The following is a 7,883-nucleotide window of genomic DNA, read 5'->3' on the forward strand; positions in this document are numbered from 1 at the left end:
TAGACCACACACAAGAAATCACATATGCAACTCAAAAATCCTAAATGCATGGATTAAATTTTTAAGCTTATTTTCCACCTAATAAACAATGCCTAGGTCCCTAAGTATGTGCTACGCCAACAACTCGAGAGACATACTTGGGTCCATCACTTCGACCGAAGCTGTAACCTCAATTATTGCATGGAGCCCACACTAGTCGTAATCCCCAGCCCCCCGTGGGTAGGCTCCAATAATCATAGCCTGGACCCCATCTCGGCGTACCACACACTCCTCAGCTACAGAGAACTATGATCACCTAGCACCTGAACTCCTGCTGGTAAGGGTTGTAGCACCAAGGAATGACATCCCTAGTCATATGTAGATTAAATGGCATAGTATGAGGTGTATAGTGTTCTTGCATCCCATACTATGGCTCACCATATCACTCATTTTCAAGTCGACTATGACATCTATTCTAATACAATATTCACATTTCAAACCATTCCACATCACTTCAATATCGATCCGTAGTTCCGTATCCATAAGCCATAAACAGTCAACCGATAGGTCATTTCTAAATAATGACAGCATTCATTCATGCGTGTGATCCCTAATAAACAATCTAAAAGAAATAAAATTTTCCAAAATAAATCAAGTACATCCCCACTTACCTTGTTATGATTGTATTTGCAAAGCCGGATTGGTTTCGAGTCGATTGCCGGTAGGCTCGACGACCCAAGAGTTATGTCCTATTATTTATCAACCAAACATATATGTTAGGTGGTGCCCTAATGTTATTGGAGTCTTAGGATAGGTTAGGGTTAAATTAAAATAGGTTTGGAGTCAAGAAACCACTTGACAGCAACACTAGTCTGTGTCATTGGTCCACCAGTAACTTCCACCAGAGATATACAACAAATGAATTTAAAATAAAAATAGGGTTTTAGAAGGGGGTTCTGGGTTGGTTTTCATCCATTCACACAAAGAATAATTTCTACACATAGGATCGAGTTCTTAGGCTCAATATGGATTGGGAAAAATGGATAATTAGAGAATCGAAGATGGGAAAGGGGTGCATGTAATGGGTTTTAGTTTCCAAAACACAACTATACATGATAGAAATTTATTTTCAATCAATAAAAGCTGATCCATAAGCCATGAATTGGTTAAGTATTAACTTAGAAACAGAATTAGATGAAGCTATTGAGTTTGGATTTTTAATATACACAAAGATATTGATTTTAATTGCTGAAATTAGGTATGAAAGACAAGAATCGATCATCTTATGTTTAAAACAGAGTTGGGTTAGGTTAATGGCCATGGATCGAACATGCATGAAGGGAAATTAATTTTCAGACATAACAATATGGAATCTGACTTCACAGAGACATGGTAGATGATCAATTCATGATTCTATTCCAAAAATTATACAAATCCTAAGTCTTAAACAGATTTGAAAAGGAAATTAACTAGGATTTAGAGGTTGTCTTACCATTTGGAAACAATAGGATAAATTCTAACTTGTAGCTTAACAATCATAGAAGATTTGGGAATTTCATAATGAAATCAACAGGGTTTGTTATGGGATTTATGATCAAGGAAGAGAGAGATGAGATGAGAACCTACCTCAAAACGAATTTGGAAAATCCAAGTTCTTCCTCCTCTTCTTCTCTTCTTCTTCTTATTCTTCTTATTCTTCGTTTCTCTTTTCTCCTCTCTGCTTCTATCGTTTTGGACTGTAGAGAAATGAACAGTGGATGGGGTTTGGTTTATATAGTTAGCGGGTCTGCTTGGTTATACCCAATTTGGTATAAAATTGATTAATTGACCGATTTAGTGTACGTGGGTTAATTAAGCGGGCCCCACATACCAACGTTGTTGGGGGAACATTCCAATTAGATAAATGGGACGCGGCAGCAAGATCCTTGACTCGAGGCACTGGGTCCCGCACACCCGAGATAAAAATATACAGTAACAGCAGCTCTGGTCGATGTAAGTGGTCGACCAGAGAGATCACCAGAGTGTGATCTTTATGCTGTCCAAGTGTTGGAACACCTCTAGTTTTGGGGGTTTCGTGTATTAACTCATTTCGAACAATGTTTTCATTAAGGATGTCAATTTAGGACCGGAACCGGGAACCATCCCAATACTGTCCCACTAAAACCCGATACTGGACCGTCCCATTAGTAAATGGGATGGTACTAGTATCTAATTTTGGTACCGAATGATAAATGGGACGGGACAGTTCTGGGATGGGATTCCCAATGGTACTAGTACTGAAATACCAATTAGGCACCGGATGGTACCGAAACTACTAGTACCGTTTAAAAAGAAAGAGTATATAAGATCTTTTTTTAAAAAAAAAACAAAAAAAAAGGCATAAGAATTACGATTCATTAGAGTTTGACTAATTGCCTTTTGAATACGAAGAGGAACAACAGGTCAACAGCCGTAGCTTGAAGTCTCTCCTCACAGAACCTGCTACAGTGCTACTCCTTCCTCCTTCCTCCCTCGACCAACTACATCTACCAGGTTCTTCCTTTTTGCACTTCATACTTCGTATGATACTACCATGTGACATGTGTGATAAATAGAGTTTTGTTTGGAAAAATCAAAGAGGAAACACAACGGGATTCTTCCATTTTGTAGGACTTCTCTAGATTTAAAAAAATGAGAAGCTTATTACATGTGATCCTAGGGAGTTTGAAGAAGTAAAACTATGATTTCATAATTTAAGTTGCTTTATAAAAAGCAGTAGACAACTTAGATTTCATGATAGTGAAAAAATTCCACAACACTAATAAACCTTCCTTGTTAGAAACAATTAAACTTCTTCTCCCTTTTTCTATAGTGCCAAGAACCGTTTAAGAACCGGTACCATCCCGTCCCACTAGTAATCCGGACGGGGATCTAGGTTTGGTCCTGTTAACTAAATGGGATGGTACTGGGATTGACACTTTTGGTACCGGTACCGCTACCATCCTGTCCCAAATACCGGGAACCGTTCCAATTGACACCCTTAGTTTTCATGCCCCGAATACCCAAAACATGGTTAGGGTCGCTTACCAAGAATTGTACATTTGTTTGTGAATTTTGCAATTTCACGGGGAGTTATGCATCATTTTACCTGTAAACGATGTGTTACCACCAGAATTCCTTCTTCATCTTCTACCCGTTCGAACATCAAATCAATACGCCAAAATGTATACAAGGCTACAACTTCGGATTTTGGACCTACAATCGGATTCGGGTTAGGATTCAGGTCGAAATTAGCCAAGCTGTAACATTCTCCCCACCTTATAAAAAATTTATCCTCAAAATCTGGCATGTCTGGGGATCCATATAGGTGAGGATACTTTAATCACTTTCATACTTTCGCCACCCAGATGTTCCTTTATCGGGGTGACTACTTCATAGTACCTTTTTGTCTTGTATCGGCATGCCTCTTTCGTTTTGATTGAGCTGCCAAGGTTCAATTCTCAAATATCCGACCCTCAATAAGCGATGTAACCTAGGTTTGGTTAATCTAAGACTCTACTTAATATGAGGAGCCAAGGAAAATCGAACCCCAAATGTACACTTTAAGAAATCAACTGATCAAGTTATCCCCGCGTATTCTACCCATTAATCTATGTTTCTTACAACTTTGGGTTATATGGTATAAGTTTATACTACCTTGCTTACAAGACTTTTTCCTATGAAGCTTTCACTTCTGGTTCTTCAATACCTAACTTAACTTTAGAATGAATTGGAATATTAATGGAATCACTATTGTTCACTCCCAATAACGGAGGAGACATTCGGTGACCCATTACTCCACTCATACCTATAGTTGAGTAAGGTTTGTCACAAATCCTTCAGTTCCAGTTCCTTTTTGTTCTCGACTATTCTTGGCTACATTAACATCCATTTCCGTTATTTCCGTTAATTTAAAATTTTGGATCTGTCATTCACTCCCAATTACTTGATATACCTCATACTTACTTGAATTCAGCCTGTAATGTTCCATCCATTTGGTTCATAGGCATTTATCTTTATTGAGGCTTTATTACGCGTCTACGATCTCTCACCGTCCCTCCAGAATTTAGATACAAATCTAAGATTTCCTAATGGATAAGGTTCATACACTTCATTTAGATTCATAACATATCCAGCAGGAGTGCTAACCATTAATTTATGTTCCAAGTTCTTCTAGGGCATATTTCTATTACTAGCAAAAGTAGTAGAAACGAAGGAGTGTGATGCACTGAACTTAAATAATATTCGAATAGGTGAGGTTGATATGGATAGAGTACCTGCCATCACAGTCGGATTTGCCTCAACTTCCTCTATGATCAAGCCATTGACTTGCTCTTGAACTCTATTGTTTTGGGACTAGAAAGGTCAAGTAGTAGGTCGAACTCTTCGTGGTGCATGAAATTTGCGATGAGGACAATCTCTAGGCATGTGTCCGGATAGTTTGCACATATAGCAATGGCTAGGTCCAGCGGGTGGATAGGCAGGTGTAGGACGGATAGGTTGAGAAGAAGTCTGACCTGCTTAGCTTGGTACTGTGCGCGCGAGGAGGCTGAATAAATGATGAAACTTGGCTTACTGCAGGGCGGTAGTACTGTGTAGGCTGACTTGAAATAGAGCGGATGGGTTGATAGGCTTGACCCATTTCCGGCCTACTGTCCTGTTGTGGCTACTCAGGATGGGTGACGTGTAGATATGGCATGTACTTGGCTTCACGATTCCAGTAAGCCCTGGCCATATGCCCCAATTGATCACAAACGAAACAACGAATGTTCGTATCAAACGGCCATGATGCAGTTGTGAACTTTGTCGATTGGTTAGGTTGGTGTGCATCCTATCAGTCAAAGCATGCTGGAGTTGAATCAGAATAGGATCTTCTAGAAATCTTATTCAGTGTCCCAGACACTTGTGAGGTCATAGGCCTCTTCTTAGACCCTTATCATGTTATGCCCTCAACTACTTGTCCTTCTTCCACAGATTTGTTGGGCACAAACGGTGTGCCATATACAAGAGAAGTCCCAAGTACGGCCTGTGCCTGCTGTGCAGCTTGAATTTGTGCATTCATGCAAATCATGAACTTGTGCTGCTGTTGTCGCATCGCAACCATTATATTGCTCATGAATAACCCCTGTTGTTGTCGAAAATCTTTCATCATATCTCTTATGATTGCAATAGCATCTTGAGTTGTACGCACTGGTGGAGCTGTGGGGTTGTATGCATGGTAGGATTAGGTGTCCCGATTATTTCCTTATCTTGCATCACTGTTTGGGATTGGGCACTCATAGTTCTCATGAAGGCCCGTTGTTCCCGTTGCATGGATTGCATCGTATTGGCCACGATGGCAGCTACCTCACTAGCAGTCATAACAGGGGAGGTGCAGGTGCATTGGTTAGAGGGGCCTCAGGTACTGGCGTAGGAGGAACCTCAAGGACACTTATAGAGGAGGCAGAAATTTCAATGTTCTGAGCAAGGGATTCATTGAGAGGATTGATTAGAGGAATAATTGGCGGACATGCTCCACGAGGAACCTTTTTTGTTGGATCGAGCTTGAACCATGATTGTTTTCTGAAAACAAAATTTGAGAATATATATACTTACTTGGATGCAATAAGAAGATTCGACATATCTCATATGTTGAGACAACATTTGTACTCTCTAAATATTAGAATGGAATCAATGAAGGATACATGTTTAATAAAAGTATGATTTAAGATCTGAAATTTACAGTCGAAACGTTTAGATAAAAGGATGATGAAGCAGAATTAAGCAGAAATGTGTACTCGTGTGTCTTAACTTAAACATTGGATTTGGTCTAACCATGGATGGAGTAAGATTTCGATACGGGTTGTTTGAGTCTGGAGGTATTCTATTCTCCCTTCAATTACGTTGAAGTCCCTGGCTGTCAGGGTCCAATTATGGTACAACTAGGTCTGTAGATATTTACAATTCGTTGATTATCTTTTCGAGTTTATTATTCAGCTCATGAACGTTGTTATTGTCATAACGGTTTTTTTTTATTAGTCTTAGGGTGTAATTCATTTGCAAATCTCCTTATGACGTTAATTCTTCGCTCGGGCTGTAGTCAACTAGAGTAGGTTCAAACTAGGAGTTTAAATCACATAGTTTTCTATCCGTTAATGCACATTTAAGAATATGAATTTTTGTACTTAGGGAAGCGTATCCCATTAGACGGGTATAATTTATCTTGTGAGTATAAAGGTTAAATCATGGGTGAGGTGTCCAAAATTAAGTTTTAAAAGTATTCAACTCAATCCCAACTGAATTTCACTGTCCTACCACTCTCTAGTCTGTGTGAGGTGTCAACCAGTCACATCGACCAGAGTGTCGGGGATAGGTTTTAAAACCCAAATCACAACTCATTTTCTTCATTTCTTATTAGACTTTTGGGAGAGCGGTTGCTCTAAGATCGACCAGAGGCTCTCTCTCTCTCTCTCTCTTTTTTTATAAGTATTCTCTCATCATTCTAAGGCTTTTCTTCAAGGTTCTTGTACTCAATATTGTAAAAAGGTAAGTTTTATTTGAAATTCCTAAATTTCTTTGTACAAAAAAAAAGCCTTTTTTTTTTTTTTTTTTTTTTTGGTTTCTTACAAACCCTAGGTCTTTTCTTGCGAAATCATTTTTTTCTGTAAATGTTATTCCTCTTTGTTCATTGCTTAAACTAAATGTTTTCTTTGCTATTCTTGTTACCTTCTTCTTTTTCTTTTTTTTGAGGTTTCATTAGAGATTTTTTTTTAAACACTCTCTAACTCTTCTTTGTTTCTCTATTCTGATTTTTTTTTTGAATCCTTGTAAATGTCATCTCTCCTTTGATCTTGTATGATCTATGTATATTTTTCTTTTTTGATATAACCTATGCTTCTAATTCTTGTTTGTGATGTTTATGTGTAATATATAATTTTTTGTTTGTAAAAGTTATAACTCTTTTCATCTTTTATTGTTTCCTTGTAGCCATGTCTTCAAGTAGAGCCAATGGTGAATCAAGGAAGACTTTGGCTAGTAAACGCCAACGACAAGAGTCACCAACTCAGCCATCATCATCATCCTCATCATTTGAGGATGAGCCAAATATTGCTTCTACAGAGGAGGAAGAGGAAATGGGAGAATTTGATGATGATCGATTCTTGAATTACTCAAATTCTCAAAACAATGGGGTGCCTATCGTGTGAAGATGGTAGAGGATGGTAAGGTGATCGATACAGAGCATCTTAGGAAATTCTGAGTTTACGAGTGTTTCAATGCTTTGGGTTTGATTTTACTGATGAGGCGACAGGGGGAGAGGGAACAGAGCTAATCAACAATGCTACCCTCAAAAGAATGCAATTATTTGACAAGGCTGGTAGTGATGAGGAAAGAGGACCGCATCAGGGTGCCACTATTGGAGGTCATGCTGGGGCCTCACCATCATAGGGACCATTACCACCAGCTGGAGTTAAGGTTGGGAGGACGTGATGGCTCGCCTTGACAGCTTGGGTACAGGGCTCACCAACATATCTACCCGAATGGATCAGGGCTTCACGAGAGTGGAGTGTAGATTGGGTATCATGGAGCGGAGATTGGACTTTTTGGATGCACGTTTTTAAGTTGATTCGCATCCACCGCCATCAGCACAGGACCCGCCTTAAGAGTAGACCTAGACCTTAGGATCTTTCTAGTGCTTTCCAACTATATTTTGTGTTTTATTCCTTTCGTTGTTAGTTGTATTTTTTTTATTTTTTTTTTATTTCCAGAAAAGAAGTCCGATATAAAAGCTTATGAACTTGAACTATAATATAGTGTCGGCTTTTGCACATAGCTAATCTCCTATGGTGTTTTGCTACCCCGTATTTATATTTATGTTATTTATTTATTTTTTACTCTAAACCTTATTA

Source organism: Telopea speciosissima, chromosome 3 (genome assembly GCF_018873765.1).
Source record: "Telopea speciosissima isolate NSW1024214 ecotype Mountain lineage chromosome 3, Tspe_v1, whole genome shotgun sequence".
Taxonomy (NCBI): domain Eukaryota; kingdom Viridiplantae; phylum Streptophyta; class Magnoliopsida; order Proteales; family Proteaceae; genus Telopea; species Telopea speciosissima.